Below are 21,221 nucleotides of genomic sequence, written 5' to 3'. Positions count from 1 at the left end.
ACTGCGTACGGTAAACGGAGACCTACATATCTCGCTGAGCGCAGACAATATGTTAAAATCAACAGTTCAGTATGATGCACCAAGCCGGTAAAAACAGGAGTACCTCAAGGAAGTGTATTAGGCACGCTATTATTTATTTTATTACCAAATGGAATTGAGCGTTGTGTTCCTGATTGCAAAGTTATAGCCTATGCTGATGATACTACACTTCTCTTGAATGGTTATACATGTAACGAGATGGAACTGTCAGCAAATCGTATGCTCTCCAATCTTAGCCTTTGGGCTGAAGTAAATACATTACAAATTAACACGAGCAAGACTAAATGCATACTATTCCATTCAAAAAACGTAACAGTCCCTTCTAATTTAAATACAAATACAGCTGACGAAGACATTGAAATTGTGAAAACGTTTAAAATATTGGGCGTACTCTTTTCCTATACTTTATCATGGAATAACCATGTAAGCTATATTCATTAAAAAGCCAGAAAGGCCGTAGGATTGCTATCGAGATATCGCTCTATTTTCGCCCCATTTGTTCAGCAGATCATCTACTACGGTCTTGTTCAGTCATATTTTATGTATTGCCATCTGGTATGGGGCACCACTACCTTACAGAATGCGAACACACTTCTAACCCTACAGAAAAAAGCCTTAAGAGTCGTCGCGAATGCATCGCATTTTTTTCGCACAGATCCGCTTTTCACACGATTTAAGATTGTTAGAACAACAAGCATGTACAACTTCCGCCTCCTAGCTTCGTACAACGTTGCAATAAATAGTGAACATAGCTATATTCTCCAAATGTCTAACTTAGGAATACAACGAAGTATGAGCTAGGATCCATCAGGCACACTCTACCATCCTTACTAAACATGTTTCATCATAGCGGACATTTTTCTCACAATTTGCCATTTGAAGTATTCGTGCATATTCTATCTACCCTGTGAATGTTAGTTGTTTGCTATTGCATTTCAAGTGTGCATTGTTAACTGGTGCACTAAGTATAGCAATAATGACTTATTTTATTTTGTTAATTTTTTTTTTATTTTGAGTTAAAAGTACGCCTCTGTGTATATATTTATTTTGTTTGTATTGTTGTGCATTAGTGCATGTTTGACTGTTGTCGAATGCTAGCTACCATTTTGGAGCTGGGGCCTCGTCAGGCTGCACTTGTTGCAGCTTTTTGTCCCAGCAGCCATCTTTCTTGTGAAAGAAAATAAAGGATTGATTGATTGATTGATTGATTGAAAGATCAACAGTCTCATGTACCGAAATAATATGTAATACGGCTGCTCTTTCTGCGCTTTTCCTTCTGCCCTGCTTTTTTTCTATTTTTTAATTAACGAAGCCGCGCTGGAATCTTTATGTTGCTCCGGAGTCGACCGTTTCACATTTTTTTTATATTATTTGAATTCGGGTGGGAAATTAGCGTCCCTAAACTGTCCCGTGATAATGCTAGTCCTGTCTAAATAACCTTCTGGATTCGTGTCTTCCTCAGAAAGCGAAGCTTGAACAGAGTTTCAACTCGGATGGATCAGAGGCTCAAATAAGCTTTCGTTTGAACGCCCCGTCTCTCCCTCTCTCTCTCTCTCAAATAAAACGAGAAACCGCGCGACTTCGTGCTTTCTCGGAGCCAAAAACAAACATTTTATTCCTCAGGGGTAATCCCAATAAACAAGCAGCTATTTTTGTTAAACTCCCGCACCGTCCAAAACAACCTCCGAGCGTCAAAAAAAAAAAAAAAAGAGTTCTTCGCGACGTTTTTGGGGGCACAGACGCGAGCGCTCACGCTTTCAGAAGGTTCATTCCTCGCCGCGGGCCCTCGTGCAAAGAAAGCATTTCGCGGAGCAACGCACTGCTGCACAAACTATTCACTATCACTCCACTCTACCACCTCCCGAGTACAGAAAAGAAAGAAAGAAAAAAAAAAAAAACTTTCACTCGAAGGAACAGACACAGAAGGGACGTTTTCTCTTGTATCTGTTCCTCGACTAAAATATATATATATATATTTTCCTGAACCACATATGCTCACATGTTAAACGACATGATTAGCTACCACCAGCTCGCCTGCGCATTTCAATAAAAGGCTTCTTAATAAGACGAGTGGGAAAAGACCCAATGACACGCAAAGCGATGACTTTATTTTAATATTGGTTATTTTTTGTTTTCAACACTGTCTGTTAGAATGGGGGTCGATAACCAAATAACCTCGAATATTTATCATGAAAGAAACGCCGCCGGTTTCTGCGAGCGCATGGGAAGCCGAGAGCACCGGTGAAAATCGGCGCTCTCGGGACACCTCTCGAGACACCTCTCGAGACATCTCGAGACACCTCAAACGTTAGAAGCGTGCCGCGAATTGAATCGAACAGGAGACATTATTCTCCAATTATTCAGAAGATTCGAAGATCCGAGTAAGCATAGCATAGAGAGGTCCTGGACAGCTGTAGTCTAAAAACAAATGTGGCGCAAACGAAAGCCTTTCTGGAAGATGATAACTCTGGAAACACCCCCCGCGATGCACTAATACCTCTGAAAGCACCTGATACGCTTCCGGCCCAAGCCCGCGCCTTTGTGCAGCGGAAGGACAGAAAGTTCGTGCTTAGAGCTTCGGGAAGTCACACAAAGTACATTTATCGAAAATAAAAGAGACTGCAAATACAACGTGGGGCACATTATGTTGGTGCGCAATGTTCGGAACTTGGTCCGTGCTATTATCACCTCGTCGGAGCCAACCTTAGCTCAAAAATACGCTTACTTCGATACAGGTAGGCGGGACTCCACGCCGCCACGATAACATCGAAGCTCCCGTTCAAACACGAGGAGTCTTTAGCGCCATCATCTTTCCTCGCTGTTCTCTAGACCCTCATTCGGGTTCGACTATCTCTACGCTGAATCAAAGTGCCCCCCAAAGAAAAAAAAAAAAGAAAAGAACATGAAGGAAGAACCTGGGGATCCATTCTGGATGTGCTTCCAGCCCCGGCCACGCCAAGATAGAAACGAGGCAAAATAAAATAAAAAAAGGAAAATCGAGACTTCGAGAACCGGGTTCAAACTCCACGATTCCCGGCCCGAGTGTTGAGCTACCCCTGAGCCGAGTCGCCCTCCGTGCGAGGAATATCCGAGAATACCATCTTTTGTGGCAGGGTCTGAAAGCGCCCTTGCATTTTCCCGAAGGAGGTGACCCATATGGACCTCGTGTTTCTCGGTCGAGGACAATTATCTGGGAAATTCGAACGCGATCGTCTCCGCGGCGTTCAACGGCGCAGCTCACTTCTCCCGAGAGGTTCCGTACCTTCCGCCAGGATTCGACGCGAAGACAACACAGGCGTACACACGCTCGAGGAAAAGCCATTATATATACCCACCGGTTTGGGTTATGGCGTAATGCTTTTGGTCCCCCCTCCCGTCTATTTTTTTTTTTTTTTTAATCCGGGTGGGTCTTCTCTCACGACCCATGGAATATGCTTTGATAGAGGCGTCGCTGGAGCCGATACGAGATGCTCCGTACTCGGACCCTACTGTTTCACCCAGACACGCCATTTTCTCATCGACTGATGTCACATCCATTGTGCTAACCTCTGTGCCCAGTGCCTAGCTGTTCAAGCTAGGGGTGTCGCGAACTTTTGTCGAACCGGATATTTAGGTCGAACTTTCGGGGTTCGACTAAGTCAAACCGGTTCGACGAACCTTCGAAACTTTTTACCAGATTCGACCGGTTCGACTTTGCGGACAGTGTGGCCAGACCTTGATAGACGCATGTCTAGGTTTGGAGAATTTATTTTTATGCAAATGGTTATTTTATTTTATGAACAGTTGGAATTAAAAGAAACCACTTCTAATCACTAAAGACATTAATAACTTAATTTTGTTTGTACTGTATTAACTGAAATAACCAACCAGCGGTGCCCTTAATTCATCCATTAGCCATTACCATCCAATCCGAAGTCAACTGGCCAGCCTGTCGCGCATGCGCACACGAGTCGAACCTCAATACAAGGTTCGTCGAAATTTCCACGAAAAGTTCGAAAAAGTCGAACCAGGTCGAACTCGAACCTCGGCCGGTTCGCGACACAACTAGTTCAAGCCTACATTGCAAACCGTTTTATTTTTATTTTTCTCGGTCAGAACGAATGACCGCCAGCGTGATGTGATGACGTCAGCCCTTTTGCGATGTACCAAAGCCTTTGAAAGTGGCGAAAAGAGTGGTTGGGTTACGATAAATAAGAGTCGAAAGGCACGTATAATGGCCGCGCCCATGCACAGATGCCCGTTCGAACCTTTTATTTTTCTGTTTTACATACCGGATGTGATAGGTAGCTCTGACACATCACACGTAAAGTATTTAAAAATATATATACTTCCAAACATTATAACGTTATGGAAAAAAAATTAAAAAAGCTCGGGTGCAATTTTTATGTTTATATGCATCGCGTTTAATACTTCGTTTGACCGTGTTCAGAAGTGCATGCCTGAGAGCGTTTTCTTATATTACCGAAAAAAGGAGAAATATCCGATTCTTTTTACAAAATAATAGAGACGAAGCAAATTAAGCGTGCCTGTTTTGCGCAAAAACATCACGTAGCCTAGGAAAAAAACGAAAACAAAACAAAAAAACACCGCTAAGATTTAACCTAAGCGTACCGTGATACGCGGTGGTACGTCCGCTTGCTGTCGACACGAACTAACAGATGCCTTCGGCAGGAACCTGCCGGACAAAGTTGTAATTTATTCCGATTTAAGGCCGCAATGAGCACATCAACCAATGGGGTATTTTCAACGTCCGCCGTAGCGCTCGGACAGCGAAGACGCGCAGAACGATGCAAAATAAAGTAGACAAAGCCGATAAGATTTTACGTACGCCGATTAGGAAATTAAACCAGCTTAGGTTACGACAGCATGCGGAATGGCTCGTGACCCCTAACAGCTTCTCAAATGTTTATGCGGTTAGTCCACATTTAGGCTGACTCCCCGACTTTCCGTCGGCGAGCAAATGTACTCCCGGTGTACACGACAGAAACTATGTACAAACTTTTATTTACATAATAAGCTACGTTAATCTTGGGCCGTAACCATAGGCGGCGCTAGGATAAGTAAAGGGATCAGCATAAAAACACGCTCGCGAGGTTAAAGATTGAGTGAAAAAGACCCACCTTCGTCACGAGAGCCTCGGAAAATCCAACTTGGAGCATGTGCGACGTCTCGAAGTCGAACAGGAGGGGGGAAAAAAAAGTTCACCCGAAGACGTCAACTCCAGCAGGGACGTTGTTGCATCGCAGCCTTCACAACACCGCACGACGCACGTCGCAGACGACCAACTGCACTCGCAGACGAAACCAGCGTCTGCATTTAACCAAACCGAAACTAATCACCGCGACGCCGAGTTTTACAAGAGGAAGTATGCGCGTGTCTGGTGTACGCGAGCCCCCAACAAAAAGATACATCTGATGCGGTATATACGCATGTATGTTTTTTTCATTATTTTTTACTTTTCTTTTTTCAATATTTTTTTTTTTCCCCCGAGATGTGAACGGGAGCACGGCTAAGCGCAGTCTGGGAGCGCCTCCGCTGTCGTCTGCTGCGGGCGAGCCAAAACCGAGCGGTCACCCAGTGTTGCCAGACCACAAACGAGAAAAAGCCGCAAAACTGTGTCACCTTATCGGCCAGCGCTTCGATTCGATTTGCACGTATTTTTTGGTCGCGTCTCTTTCTCCCGAACACAACCAGACGTCGTTGATTCTTCTTCTCCGAAGCTCGCGATGCTGACAAAAGGCGGGCAATAACAATAAACCACGAATTAGAGACAAAAGCGGCGATAACGCTCGCCTCCGCGAGCGAGCAAGACCAACTCGCGTGCACGACACTCTTTTCTCCGGAGGGTTTGTCCGGGGAGTATGCAGGATCGGGTCAAGATCAAAGGCCGACTAACCCCTCACGTAGGCGAAAAAAAGAAAAAAACACCACGTAGCGAAGCGAGGTTGGAGCAAAAGCGGGCCACAGTCAATCGATGGCCTCGAACGATATGACTCCTACGAAATGCCCGAATCTAGAACCGACGCGGAGACACTTTTCTGCCTCCATTTCGGACCCGAACTCGTTTCTTATTTAAGGAGCGAAGGCTGTCTCGCCACTGCACAGCAACCCGATCGGCCCTGTTTGCTTCGACAGCGACAAGTATCGCGCGACAGTTTGTTCGGCGGAAAAGAGCGTGCGAGAAACACTTGGCTCTCGATTCAGTGCGGGGCTGATTTGGAGAACTGCCGCGTAGGTGGTTGCACTGCAGCGCGTGCACGACTGCCTCCGCGATCTTGTTTCTATACCGACGAAGGTTCCCTGTTCTCGTTGGGGTAGTCGACCTTTCTGCGACGTATCTGTTGGGTAATACGAATACCGACATAGATCGGCCCACATAAGAATGCAGGCATGTATGAAGGATCTGAGCCTCGTCTATGTCTCCAGGCAGTAATGCTTCAGACAATCTCTGCACACGGTCCTGTGTACGATGTCAGTGTGGCCGCGGTTTTAGACACCGAGAAGGTAGTTAGGCGGGTCTTTTAAAGTTAATTTACGTGATGTAATGATACGATGAAAGTGTCTAATCGTAATCTGAGGTTCCTTATTCACCACGGTCCCTCGGTTGTTCGCAGACTGCCGGCCTGTCCATTGGGAAAGTAAACACACAGACTGGCCTTTAAAGTGGAACCTCCGGCTTATCATCGATCAAAAGATTGTAACGATACGCTAATTTCCCCAGCAAATCCCGCATAACTCCATAGAATGAAAAGACATAAGGTACAAGACAAGAGGCAACTGTTTGGTTCAAGGGATTCTTGTCTCCAAGATTGGCGTCAAAAGTCAAAGTTGTTATCGAAGGTTTAGATGATGAGGTGGAAAAAGGAAGACGAAGGAGGGTGGGGGACACTCCCCGACCTCTCTTCGTCTTCCGGAGATGTTTTGCCACCCTTGAAGCGCGAGTGCCAATCAAAACTCCATTGAGATCTGTTAATATCAAAATACCTTATTGCATTCTAATGTCGACATCCCTTAAAGTTGTGGACGGTGTTTCGCGTAATGCTTTTTTTTTTTGTTTTTTTTGGGGGGGCGCTTGTGTATTTTTCAATGAATGGACAATATTCGTTAAGTGCAAAGGAGTGGTGGACGTCGATAACGTGGAGGCCTATCTCTCAATTTGTTCGATCCGAATTAATAAACAAAAATACGCAACCCTTCGGCTTCGCCGATGGAATTCGTGTGCAAGTTCTCTCGGACGATTGAGAGTGCACTCTTCAATGCCACGGGAACGAAGATAAAAAAATAGAATTCCACCGGTTAGTCACATTCCTGTCAATCCACAAGTCAAAAAGGGCTTTCATTCGGTGTATTTGCCTTATATAACAAAGTACGACCTTTTGTGCATTGTTAATTCTATGTCAATAACTAAGCGACCAGGGTGTGACAACGTTAGAATCAGAAATATTATGTATAATTCTCATAGATTGAAGCCGATATCTTACAAAAAATTATTAATGACATCCTCTATACTAGAACTATTACAAGGAGCCTTGAGGTCCCGGTTATACGTCCTGCATAGAAAAATGGAAAACATCAGGAGCTTGGAAGCTACATACCAATTGGCTATTCTACGTGTCTTAACGCATACACCTGAGAAATGGGTACAAATTACGACGACTAGCTTCTGCGATACATTTTCTTTGTTACGTAATAACCGATGTGGTTTCCGAGAACAAAAACAATACTATTACACTATTAGAATTGCGCTAGCACTGTCTATAGATATATCGAAGGCTTTCAATACTATCGATCATTCTCTAATGCTAGATAAGCTTGACAGATAAAATGTCAAAAGCCCATTTTATATATTTTTTTTGTTTTGTTTTTTTCAGGACCTGTTTTAAGGATAGGCTGCAAGTAGTTAAAATAATGAAAGCGGCACAGCTAAAGTGGAATGCGTTGCAGCCTAAGAAAAATCAGCGCACTGATGATACAATGTTAGCTTTACCGTACGATAACCATGACGATGCAATTTCTGTCTTTCAGAGAGATATAAATTATGGCTGGGCGTGGATGAAAAGTTTTAACCCAATTAATCGCCACCCTTTAATTGACTAATTAATCGACTAATTAAACTCGGTCATTTCCATGCATAATATTTTTTTTTAAATAGTCAAACATAAACATTTTTTTTTTTTGCTTAATAATATCGTCCAGTGCGCCATGTACAATTTTAATTATGAATCAACCTCGATGTGTAAATCAGAACATGTTCAACGGTACTCGCAGGATTTTATTACTAATTTCGTTGATGTTCTCTGGCAAGAGCGACTTCCTTTGATTGTTCCCAATAGTCTCTGCTGCACTGAACGGACACTCGAACGGTGTTAGAGTGGCCGAGCCAGGTGTGACCTGCTGCACTTGTCACGAGTTACAAATCTCGCCCCACAGTTTACTTCTAGGCTAAATTTTGATCTAAAGTTTGCCCTTCATACTAGCTGGACACCTCGTCCAGCTTCACCAAGCTGCACGAGGTGTACTCGTTCAGCTTGGTGAAAGCGAGTAGTTTTTACTTGCTTTTGGTTAGTCAAAATTTCACTGATTAACCAGTTTAAAAAAGATAAACGCGATAAAAGCATTAATCGATTAATCGGTAGGTTAATCGACCGATTGCCAGCCCTAATATAAATACACTAACACGGATGGTCTAGTTCAAATGTTATTTCACTGAATGTTGTTAAAACTGAGATTATGTGCTTTCGAAATGCTCACAAACGAATTTTATTGACACCTTAATTTTACTTCAATCTCCTCAGTGCAAGAATTCTCATTGTAAACCTTTGCCTTATGATAAACCTGTCAAATATTTAGATTTATATGTTGACGAACACTTGTCGTGGGATCAACATGTTGAATATGTAAAAGACTGCGCGCCGTTGCAGCTTATTTATCTAAGATGAAAAGTATATGTAGTATGAAGATGAGACCAGAGCCGTATATGTAGGGAGTTTGGCCAATCGTTGGGAAGTATAGGAGACAAATGAGGAGGCGCCATTGGCTGAAAGCGGGCTGGGCGTGTTCCAGGGCGCCTTCAGAAATTCGAATGTGACCAACCAGAAGCCGGAAATAATACCCTGGCGGTGGTCGCGAGAGACAAACCTGATAACTGCATTAGAGTAACTCTCAATGACTGAAAATATGATACACGTGACGTTTCAATCACGCTCATCCAAAATGATGGTGGAGGAGTGCGACTAGCGGAACGATCGACATAATCCGTACGCCAAGCGCCGAGGGCGAGGAATCTGCTGTCTGAGCAGTCACACACTGTCCGAGCAAAACAGAGTTGAGCGGCGCATTCGTTTCTTACATCTCTCTGCATGATCATGATCAAAACAGCACGTGCACCCTATTTCCAACCACAAAGAGTTACTACACTTCACTCTTACGCGCTTATTAAAACCATATACGAACATAGACCTTTGATCAGAACTGTTTCTCGCTACCACCGCTAGGGGATTCTTCTCGGCTTCTGGTTGGTCAAGAGAGCATTTCAAGCCCTCTTTCCAAGTCTGATGCACGCCCTGGCTCTGCCCGCGCCTCCCATTGACCAAACTCTCTACATATACGGCTCTGGATGAGACTATACTCTGTTTCACCTTATGATGTACCGCACGAAAGGCTACAAGCGCGAGCTCCTTGCTCTAGGGCACATCTCCGCGGCACAAGCTCTCGTGCTTTAAGAGTAGCTGCCAACGCTATGAGCTCGCGCTTCTAGCCTTCTCTGCGGTACAACATAAGGTGAAACGGAGTATACTAGTGTTCAGATCTTTAGCGGAATCTATTCTACGATATGGGCGATACAAAACAAAATCAATAGACAGAATTTTAAAACATATGATAACTAACACTGCATATAAGACATCTTAAGAAACATTAGAATTGTGAGAGGAAATTATTGCGAATTTTATGGTTTTTGGTTTTTGCTCTTGACTGATTGTTTTTCGCCTAGTGTGCTCTGTGCCTGAGTGTCTGCTTGATCCACATTTTCCTCTATCATTATTTTTTTTTTTTTTCGACGTGGACTTTTTTTGTGTGTTCATTATCGTTTTTCTTTTTTCTTTTCTTATATCGAGCATACATTCGTTCTATTTGTTGGCATCGCGAGCATGCATTCGTTTTATTTACTCGTATGCATCGAGCTCATTTGTACATCCATTTTTGCAAATTGCCTGGCTTTACGCACAAGCAGGACGTTGCTTTTGTAGGCCAGCATTGTCTTTGTACTTTGTTTATTTAATGAAGTATTATTATTATTGTTACCAAGACCGCAAGGTTGTTCCTGAGCACTATAATAAACATTGATTGATTGATTGACTGATTATTGTATGTCGTGTATGATTATATGCAGTTACTATATAGTGAATTGCTCTTCTGTATTTGTGTGTTTTATGCAATCATTTCCATCCACACTGTCAAGAAGAAAGGGTGTCAATAGTGTATCTCTACACCCTTTGTCCCATATAATACACCCCGAAATTTCAATTTGACGTACAGCGCGCTACAGTCGAACAGACGGTCGGATATTTTACGAGGGGCTTGATAGCCGTGTGGTACAACATTTTAAATAGCTAAAGTACGTATCAAATACCACATAAAGAAAACACCGAGTTTTTACAGTAGGGCTAAGAAAACCCCGATTATTTTTCTTGTTGTCAGTAAAACGTACATTAGCTACTTTAATAAGTTTCACCACACGGCTATCAAGCCCCTCGTCAAATGTCGGGCCGTCTGCTAGATTGTAGAGCGCTGTACGTCGAATTGAAGTTTGGGGGTGTATTATATGGGACAAAGGGTGTAAGAATACACCTTTTGACACCCTTTTTTCTTGACAGCACCAAGGCCGCAAGGTTATTCCTGGGCACTATATTACACATTGATTGATTGATTGATTGATTGATTGATTGACTAATTGATTGTTAAAGCGATGCGGCATGTGCGCCTCGAGAGATGTACCGCCATCATGTACCTCACCGACTGCGTCAGGGTGATGATATCAACGGTCTTCATTAATTGCTCGTCCCAGTTTAGCCCCTCCGCGCATTGAACGCTTCCCTTTGTTCCACTTTCTCAGTCTCGTCAAATCCCGTTAATTTCGGTTTTCGCGCGGGAACCCAACGGCCCGAACCGGGTTGAAACAATGGCGGTGGGACAATGGGGCCTTATTTCACGATCGCGTCTCCGGCCAAGAAGGCGACCACGAGCAAACAAGCCAATGAGCGGCCAGATTCACGGCTCGATTGTGCTGCGCGCTTACGAGACAAGAGTGCCGCAATGTGCCAGCCTATGCTCCCCGACGCGTGGAGTTTCGTATACAAGATACGAAACTTGCGGTCAAAATGAACTGCGGGGTTTCCGTGACCGCCCCCGCTAACGCGAAATCAAAATGTCCTCACGCTAGAGTAGCTCTCGTGAATCCAGGGCATGGAGCAGATGAGTTCGCCTGCGTGCAGCAACTCTCTCGGGTGGAATATAAATGCGTATAAACGTATTCGCCAGGTTTTGCAAAATCGGAGAAGAAACGCTTAGAGACGCACCCGGTCTGTTGAAACAGATCCTGGCGATTCGGAAGACATTGAAATTCAGCTTCCGCAAGAACCTCACGACACAGCTCTTGCGCACCTTGGCGTTTTCTTCCGCAACCCCCTTTTCATTTTAGATTTTTTTTTTTTTTTCGCCACCAGACTGCGGCGAGGAAAGCACGAAATCAAGCAGAGTGTTCAAACCTGACCCTGGCACGAGGAAGCAAAGAGGAGGGAATACCGTCTCCTTTCTGTCTACTTTCGTCTCGGGGACGGTTCAGTCAAACCATAATCCACCGGCTCTGGTTCTTGTCGCAAAGCGTCGATCGCTCTTTCGTCAAACGACGTCACCGTAGACAGTGGCCCGTGCCACGGAGGCTCGGAGGCAGCTATCTCGGCACAGAGAACGATGGTCTGTATCCGTTCCCTTCCTCTTACTTTTGGAGATGCCACGACCTTCGTCAAAATTACAGATGCGATAGGGAGTACCAAAGCCTCCTCTATATACTGACAAAGCCTGGCAGATCGCCACGAGACGCGGCCGTCGAAAGTGAAAAGGTAGAGCGGCAGACAACGGATGAGAGGTGTGTCAGGTGGCGGGCGCCCCGCTGCGGCGAGACGCCGAAACACACTTCCCCCGAGCGATGGCATGTCCGGTCGTTCTCCTCGCGTAGCTCACGTATCGTCGCCGCTGCAAAAGCTGTGCGCTCGCTACCAGCTTCCCCGAGAAATGCTCTGTGCTACCAGATCCTCGCGCTCTAAATCTGTAACCGCGCAATATAGCTCCTTCGCCAAACTGCCAGGCATTGTGAGTATAGAGGAGGCTATGGATGGTACTCATCGGGAGGCACAAACTTGGCCGGTAAAAGTCACTCTTCGTCACTACCTCGTACGAACTGAGTGGCACAGTGCGCTCCCTCGGATACTTTTAGAAGATTGCTCCGAAAGCTCCGTTGACGATACTCGATAACGGTCCCATGCATGGGCGGAACAATCCCTAATATGTGCGGCCAACCTCAATGCGGCTCTCTGCACCGCTCTCGGGAGCTCCATCAATCATCGACTGGTCGCAGGAGTACAGCCGAGGGCATGGTATGGGTGAAAAAGTTGACCCACTGGGCTGTGGATGTCTGAGAGTCCGCAGTCATAGGAGTAGCGCTAAGCTCCCCTTAAGTGCCTTGGACGAGCTGAGCTCGTCGGCCATTTTTGGGCTAAAAATGCCATGGACGAGTTCAGCTCGTCGAGTGTTTTTATCGGTAGCCCTCAATTCCACGGACGAGCAAGGCTCGTCTGTGTAATTTTTCGGCGCTGATCATGAATGGCAGCACTCGTATTAGTTGGCAAACATTTGTTTCGCCTCCGCTGATTTTTTCGCAATAAACTTTTCAAATTATATTTGTAATACTAGAAGAATAAAAATTCAAAATAAAAAAAAAATCTGGCACTTTTAGGGTACTTTTGGGGAAAAAAAATGTGGCACTTAAGGGGTTAAGCCAAAGACAATGATTTTGGCGAGGAACGCTTCGAGTACGACTATGCTCCATAGCGATCTGGGTGCGATGGTTCAGAACGACCTTTTCAAAGCTTCAACGTTCTGAATGGACCGAAATGGCGATTGCCATCCATGGCAACTGGGACCTTGCGAGGTTTTGTAGACCGTCCGTATGATCCGGCTACCCTTACAAGACTATATCTACTGCCTACATAACTTCTATAGAAAATGGTGCTTAGAAAGTATAGATATTCTTTAAAAAAGAGTATCCTTCTTTTCATTCACTGACTAAAGCTTTTTGGCCGCTTTTTTTAGACTTTCTATAGAACTTAATGTATAGAAACCAGATAGAAATTGTATAAATTTTTATATAAAACATATAGAGATTTTAACAACGTTTCTTTGCACTTTCCAACAAAAACAAATCAGTTTTTCGCAAAAAAAAAAAAAAAAAAAAAGAATTCTGAATATTAATTTTAGGTTTGTCACGATACATCCATGGAAACATGCCCTCGTCAGTTGCCGTGTGGACAAACGCAGACATCACAAATACACACGCCACGGAGCCCTAATAACGCTAGTAATTCAGTAGTGTAAACTGCTCCACCGCTATTTACACGTATACACTCGAAAGACAATCACTTGAACGGGGACCATTCCATGGAATAAAAAGATTGCAAATATGTTTCTTCTTTCTTTTTTTCGCGCAGAGTACCGCAGTCGAAAGGTTTCTGATCCCTCCGTTTGGAGGCGGTTACAAGACACAAAATGGCTAGGTGGCGTAAGCTACCGCCCGATCCAAAGGGCTCAGCCGTATTCATCCATCCATCATCCATCCATCCATGGCAGAACCCTTTACACAGACTTTTGGTCGTCCCGACGCCCGTAAAACAGCCCGGATATCCGGACCCTCGTTATTATTTCCGCTCCCTGTCCAGACCCCAGATGGACTGGAAGATGACGATGGCGATGCCAGCCCGTCGAGCCGATATGACGCAATCGGCCTGACAAGGCCTGTGAGTGACGTCATCGTTTGTGGGTCCCCCCGCCCCGAGCGCATAACAGGCTTGAAGGCAGACGCCGTAAATCGGCAGACGTCTCGGTTCTAAAAAGCTGCGTGACGCGCTTGCGGCGACGAAAGGCTCGCGAGGCTCCACCATGTTGATGACGTATGGGTTAGGCCTTGTCTCCTATAGGTCACTCTGCAGCGCGCATCTTATCGCGCCCGAGTGGGCGGCACGTTTGGGCTTTAAATCGCTTCCCGTCGCCACATTATACGAGCTCGTAAAAGCTACATCCGTTTTGACTCGCAACTTCGGGTCCCCGTTTTGGAACTTCATCGGTTGGCGACGCTTCGAAGATTGAGAAATTACGTCGCGCTCCTAGCGGCTAAATCGACACCGATGGGGACAAGATGGATGATTTATTTGTTTGACTCTCGACCCAGGAACGTTGCATCATGCAGCGCTCGGCTCGCATTCAATCTGTGAAGCCGACCGCAGGAAAACAATCGGGTACGCGAGTCGTGCCCAGACTTTGCCCGCGCTTAATCGAGAAGAATCCAATGCCTTGTGTTGGTAAACACACCACTCCGGGGAAAACAGCCTTACTAGAACACTCGGTTGAGAAACTCGGCCTTGAAACCCGGACAACTTCTCGATGCGTTGGCGTTTGTCTTTTTAAAGACAGCGTCGGTCCTTGGAAGCAAATGGCGGCGGAGCACCCGCTCGTGGCACCTGTCTTTTCACAACAATGGTTGGCGGTATTGTAAAAAGAAAAACCTTTATCGAGCGCCTTTAGACCTTATTAAAGCCCCTCGATGTGTTTGCGTTTGTCTTGTTGCGATCGCGTCTTTCATTCTCGAGTACGGATCCGCGGAGCCATTTTTTAAAAGCAGGCTCCCATGGGAGTTTCCTGATTGAGTTGAAAACAAGCTGGACGTAGCGTCCCCTATAGTTACACCGACCTCGCCAGTAATGCATAAAATGCCGCGTTTACAGCCATTGTCTAAATTTGTGTGGAGCACATTGAACGGTCGTTTCGAGGAGTGAGGCGGAGCACATATTGTTTAATTATTTCCCCGCCAATTATTAGAACGTAGATTGTTTCGTCTCTCCCGCTACGCTATACGATAAAGTGGCGCCACTACTGTGCATGCGCGCTGTTAGCGTGTGTCTCGCGAAAACGAGTTTTTGTGAGATTAGGGAGAGCCAGTGCAATGCGCCCGCTTCGCGATCGCGCCTCTCAGAGGCGGATCATATTCCGCTGCTGCGAAAAGTAGCCGCCACTGATGCGTTCGAGGACTGCCACATGTAGCCATTAATTATAGACATTAATTATGGACAGCCACGCCACTGATGCGTTCGAGGACTGCCACATGTACCCATTAATCATAGACACGCCAAATGCAGCCACGAGAAAAACAAAAAATAAAAAAAAGACCGATCAGGAGGACACAAGAGATAAGCGGTTGTTGCTGTCCTCGGAGCTTTGCTTCTGCAGCTTTGCCTCGATGGCTTGGCGCGTGACTCAAATCGGATCGACTTGGCAAGCTTGGCCGTCCGAAGCATACAAAAAAAGCCAAAATAACTCGGTATGAAGGAAACATGCTTGAGGTGTCTGTCATCTGCAGCGAGTGTCTTTCGTGTGTCAAACAATTTTTAGGACGGCTCCTTGATGCCGAACTTGCTGTCCAACGTTAAATGACAAACATCTAGACTTTTGTCAGACGTTAATGGACTTCAGAACAAACTCCTTTAAGGGATGGACGAACCAGTACGCGCTGATGTGGGCAAAATTGCGTGCTGATTCGCCGATGTCTTCAAGGAGTTCATTTTGAAGGACTTTGAACAGACTCGTTTCACGGGAGCCAAAAAAAAATTTTTTTTTTTCCAGTTGCCGTCGGACACGAGATATGAAAGGAAGGAAAAAAGCCGTTCGGTAAAAATGAAGAGTCTTGGATATAGACGCTAATAGAAGATCGTACCGGCGTGCGGTCGTGTATCACTTGCGTGGTTCGCGTCAAAGACCCCAGACAAGCAGTTGTACTGCACCGGTTCTCACCTACAGCTGAGACACCAGACGCCCATTGGAGCTGACTAACTTCCGGTTGTATGAACATACACAAAACACAATTACTTTTAAGCTTTCGCAAAGAGTCGCTATCATTTCATTAGCTTTCGTATCTCTAGCCGCGTGTAGCGGGTATAGCGACGTTCTACTGAAACTTGAAATCGCGCTACAATACACGGTAGCGGAGGTCGTAGCGGATAGCGTAGCGGAAGTGACTAAACTATCTATTAAAATTCTCTATCGACGCCACATGACCTGAGGTCACATGACAGAACGACACCATGACTTTTCAAAGCGTCACTAGATCGCGTGACGTCCGGCGACGCTGCCATGTGACGGGACGTCACGATGAAAGATCGTGGTACCACGCGATGTTACGCGACCTCAATGTTTCCGCTAAATTTAGCGATTAAATGACCGAATGTCAAATTTCTGGCGTTTCTGCTTTTCATGCTTTCCAATAAAATATGTCCCACGCTTTAAAAAAAAGTACCAACAACCCGACTCCAGGGCACGTATATACGTCACTAGTGGTACCGTGGTACGCTTCGTCACTCATTTCACAACTTTTCACCCCTAAGCCGACATGTGCGGTGGAAGCCAAGCGCTCGTCGGACCACGTCAATCATCCGCCACGCGTGGTCAGCCTCCAAACGCAGGAAGCGTGGTCTGGTAATAAAAGGAAGGTGATTCGAAAGTCCTGGCGTGACAAGGCTAACAACGAGGCGATCCTAAAGTCCCGCTCGTTAGCGCAGGTTAGAGGCGAAAGAACAGATCGCAAAACAATTTACGCACTTTTGGGTAGGTTGTGTTGTGTGTGTGTCGGGGGGGAGGTGCTCCCACTGGCTTTTCACACGAGCGCTGGACGGTCACAGCAAGGCCACGACCACGGGATCGCCGACGGTCACTGCACCCACGTCCAGCGTCGGTTGCGTTCCTCGTAGGAAAGAGGGCCTCGGTGGCCCGACGCTGCGAGCTCGAACCCCGGAAGAAAACAACTTCCAAGCCGCGCACACGCTGCTCGTCCATCATACCGAGATAAGTTTGCAGACGCGAGTTTCTTCCTTATATACGGCGCTCACATCGGTCGTACCAGAACTGTCCATGCTCGAAGCAGACCATACGCATGAAGCAGATGATCGTGTCATCTGCAGCGAGAGTCTTTCGTGACATGAGCAAGCAGCTTGTCTGCGTCTTACATCTCAGAAGCTGCCGCATGTTTATCCAATTGTGGGAAACGATTTTCATGCCGGCTTAATCCGTTCTTCGCGTTCGCTGGACACGAGATACGAAAGGAAGGAAAAGAGCCGTTGGATTTCGGGGGTGTTCCTCTCCTATAGCTGATCTCGCAATGGTCGGGTATTTCCCACCACTGGAAATGACGTCCGTTCTTAGTGCTGTCGAGGTTGTCGTATAGTGCGGCGTAGAATGTCCGTCGTCGACGTTGACAAATCCTCGAAAACGATCGCCCGTGGGAAACGAACCTGGGTCCGCCGTGTCCGAAGTGGAGGCGTTACCACAGTGCTACGCCGCAGCGTTAACAACCCGTCTTTTATGGTATACGTCTTTCCAAAAAAGAAGGGTTCCTGATCGGCTCCATTTTCAGTTTTCGTGCGTATATGGCGCGTGATTTGCTCGCTTTCACGAACATGCGCCAAGCTCTCTTAGATGTCAGTAGGAAAACGACTAGGGCCTATACTCGCTTTCCTGCTTAAATGGGTGGGAGAGACCCCGAACATTGAGTGGTCGAGGAGTCGCGGCCGGGCCCTCTTCGTGCCACCCGAGTACCGTCCGACCGGTGCGCCGCCATCTTTGAACGAGACGGACGCTCGATTCGAGGCCGTTCGGGACCCGGCGGCGCTGTGATCGCTGTACAACGCCTTGCCGGGGCCTTGAGTCATTGTCCTTGCAATTAATCGAGCAACGGAGGCGAGAGAAGCCGCCCTTGCATAATGGCTTCCTCCTCGCGGACGGAAGCGGCTCGGAAACTGGAGGAAAAGCAATCGCCGGCTTGCGACACACGCCGCGCCGATGGCCACGGGTCCCTCAGGCACCTCGCGCTTTCTGGTGCAGGGGCCACCGGGCGTGCATGGTGCGTCGGCTGCTCTACCGCGCGTCCCGATAACTGCATCGGGGCAGATCAACGCCACACTACGTAATACTGTCCATGGAAGTGTTTCTCTAACGAAATGGTAACCCTTCCGGTTACTTGATATTTTTCTTGAGGCAGTCGCTTCTTTCACGAGAAAGTGCTCGTAAAGCATATCCCACCAAGGCAATATGTAACCACACCTGCTATCGCTCGCAGATGTGAGCCGCCGTATTCCTTAAGTAAATAAATGAGGGGCTACGACGTGAAGAACAAGTCCGCTCTTGACTGCCTTTATCGCGGCCAAGGATGAGCGGCGACCATCGATGTCCTTGGAAAAAGGCAGCCCCTGGACAATGGTGCAGAGGGTCGTATTAATCCTCTCCTCATACCCAGCTTTCATAGTCACCCGCAATCATGGAGACCTCCCCGAAAAAAAATATCCAGGCTACTCTACTATGCTCTGTTACAGGTTAAAGGGTTAAAGTAAGTGGGGCAAGCTTCTCCCGCCCACAAAACCTTCCACCCTCTCCACTTGAGAAGTCGGAACGCTGAAGAGGTGGCAAATCCACTCGCCCCTTATTCAGCGCGTATACACTTTGATGCCGACATGCAGGGAGGGGACTTATGGGGCTTTAGCTCTTCCCAAAATCCAGCCGACCTACCCATGCATTTCCGCGTATCCCCCAGCACTCCAAGTCGTGGACTTCCCAGGCACCTCAGCCCCCTCAGCCCCACAGCCCGCCCCTCCCCTGAAAGAAATTCCTTGCTACGCGATTGCACAGGGAAGCTGACATTCAAGTAGCACCTTTGATGGAGGGAGAGCTGAGCAAGTTGCCGGTGTTCAGGCGGCCCTCGAGGCCGGTCGGGTGACACGGAGGACGGATCGAGACCGGTCGGGACTCGGATGACATGAAGGACGGCTCGAGACGCTATTAGCGGGCCGAAACAATGGAATGACAGGCGGGGGAGAGCGCACGCGGAGCGCGCCCAGCGCGTGGAAAAGGAATCCGCGACGCCTCCCACGATGTCGCGGAGCCCCGCGGTGGCGGGTCCCTATCATTTCGTCGAAACTCGTTTCGTGGAACTACCTTGCGTGGACAAGTTTTCATGGACACACGTTTCATGAACACACGATTCGTTGGCGGGGTCGGTTCGTCGACACTCATTACGCGAATTGCATGCTGTATGGATCATTTCGTCACGCGTACATCACTGAGGTGCGCGTTCATCCAACCCCCCCCCCCCCCCCCCCCCCTTTTCCTTCACGCGCTTCGCGGCGACAGTCTACGGCGGCTCAGTACAAATATGTTAACCCACCTGACACACCCGTGCACGCCGCTTCGCGGTGACAGTCTCATGCAGCTTATTACAGAAAAACGCTAATTTGAGCTGTCAATGAAACGATTTGTCGATGAAACAATCTGTCGATGAAACATCGCGTGTCCATGAAACGATCTGTCGATGGAGTGGGCACGGGAGCAGCCCGACGGCCGCAATGGCTTACAAACCTTGTTTCTTCGTACCTCAGGTCCTACTACCACTCCTGGCTTACTGCGCGTCCCGGTATAATGGTTTCGCCTTCGACTTCATCACCATGGATTCGCTGCCGCAAGTTCCAGTCGGCGATTTCCGCCGACATGATGACGTAAAGCAGGCCACCTGGATCTACGATTCGCCTCGCTTCATCAAAGAAAACCCATCGACATCGACGACGCCCGCAGCGCCAGATGTAAAAGGCTGGCAGTTCAGTGAATTCTCCAGTGGGCACGGGAGCAGCCCGACGGCCGCAATGGCTTACAAACCTTGTTTCTTCGTACCTCAGGTCCTACTACCACTCCTGGCTTACTGCGCGTCCCGGTATAATGGTTTCGCCTTCGACTTCATCACCATGGATTCGCTGCCGCAAGTTCCAGTCGGCGATTTCCGCCGACATGATGACGTAAAGCAGGCCACCTGGATCTACGATTCGCCTCGCTTCATCAAAGAAAACCCATCGACATCGACGACGCCCGCAGCGCCAGATGTAAAAGGCTGGCAGTTCAGTGAATTCTCCAGTGGGCACGGGAGCAGCCCGACGGCCGCAATGGCTTACAAACCTTGTTTCTTCGTACCTCAGGTGGGTATCCACATTCCTTTGAACCTAAAAAACAAAAACAAACGTTTGCTATTGCTGTTCCCGAGCCCACGGGTGTTTCTTAGTGTGATATTGGAGTACTTGAAAAATTGTCTTCTTTTATTGATGTCGGGTGACGTAGAGTCCAATCCCGGCCCTTTCACACGAACCACGTCGTCACAGTCCACCAAAGGAAAAACTAGCCAGCCCATGGTTAGTATGACAGAAGATAATACTGAGGGAGCGGTTGCACTGACCCAGGCAGAGCAAAACAGAGAAATTTCGCGCATGTTGCGCGATCTTCAAAAGCAATCAGCTGAAATAGCAACAGGTAATCAGGAATTAAAACAAAGCATCACTGAAATTAGAAACGGTCAACAAAACATTGAATCTGCGCTTACAAATATAGGCGGTAGATTAACAGCTGTCGAAGAGAAGCTAGAGGTGCTAGATAGTGTTGAAGTTGATTTGCGGAATACTTCCAACACGGTAGAAGGTCTTCAAAGACAAAACCAATTATTGCAGACTCGTATTAACGAACTAGAGGACAGGTCACGGCGTGACAATTTGATTTTCCACGGAATTCCTGATATTCAGGAAACGTGGCCACAAACAGAAGAAAAGGTATCAAACTTGTTGTCCAACTGGCTTGGTATTCAGCTAGCCTCGATTGATATCGAACGTGCTCACCGTTTAGGAAAATTTTCCGGCTCAAGGTGCCGCCCCATAATAATAAAATTTTCTAGTTTTAAAACTAAAGAAAAGGTACTTCAGGCCAAAGCTAAACTGAAAGAACACGACGTGAGTGTAACTGAGGACTTTTCACCCGCGACGCGCGAAGTACGGAGGAAG

General features: G+C 47.0%; 1 protein-coding gene across 1 annotated transcript in view; it reads right to left on the bottom strand.

The window, feature by feature from the left end:
• The window catches only part of LOC8031510, a 60,528-nt gene extending 54,967 nt beyond the window's left edge, over window positions 1-5,561 (bottom strand). The window contains exon 1 of the mRNA XM_040219978.3: window positions 5,160-5,561. The gene's annotated coding sequence lies outside the window, so the exon portion shown is untranslated. The remainder of the gene's footprint in view (window positions 1-5,159) is intronic.
• Between the last annotated feature and the right edge of the window lie 15,660 nt (window positions 5,562-21,221).

Source organism: Ixodes scapularis, unplaced genomic scaffold (assembly GCF_016920785.2).
Source record: "Ixodes scapularis isolate PalLabHiFi unplaced genomic scaffold, ASM1692078v2 PGA_scaffold12__126_contigs__length_90152505, whole genome shotgun sequence".
NCBI classification, from domain to species: domain Eukaryota; kingdom Metazoa; phylum Arthropoda; class Arachnida; order Ixodida; family Ixodidae; genus Ixodes; species Ixodes scapularis.
This window is presented reverse-complemented; position numbering and strand designations above follow the sequence as displayed.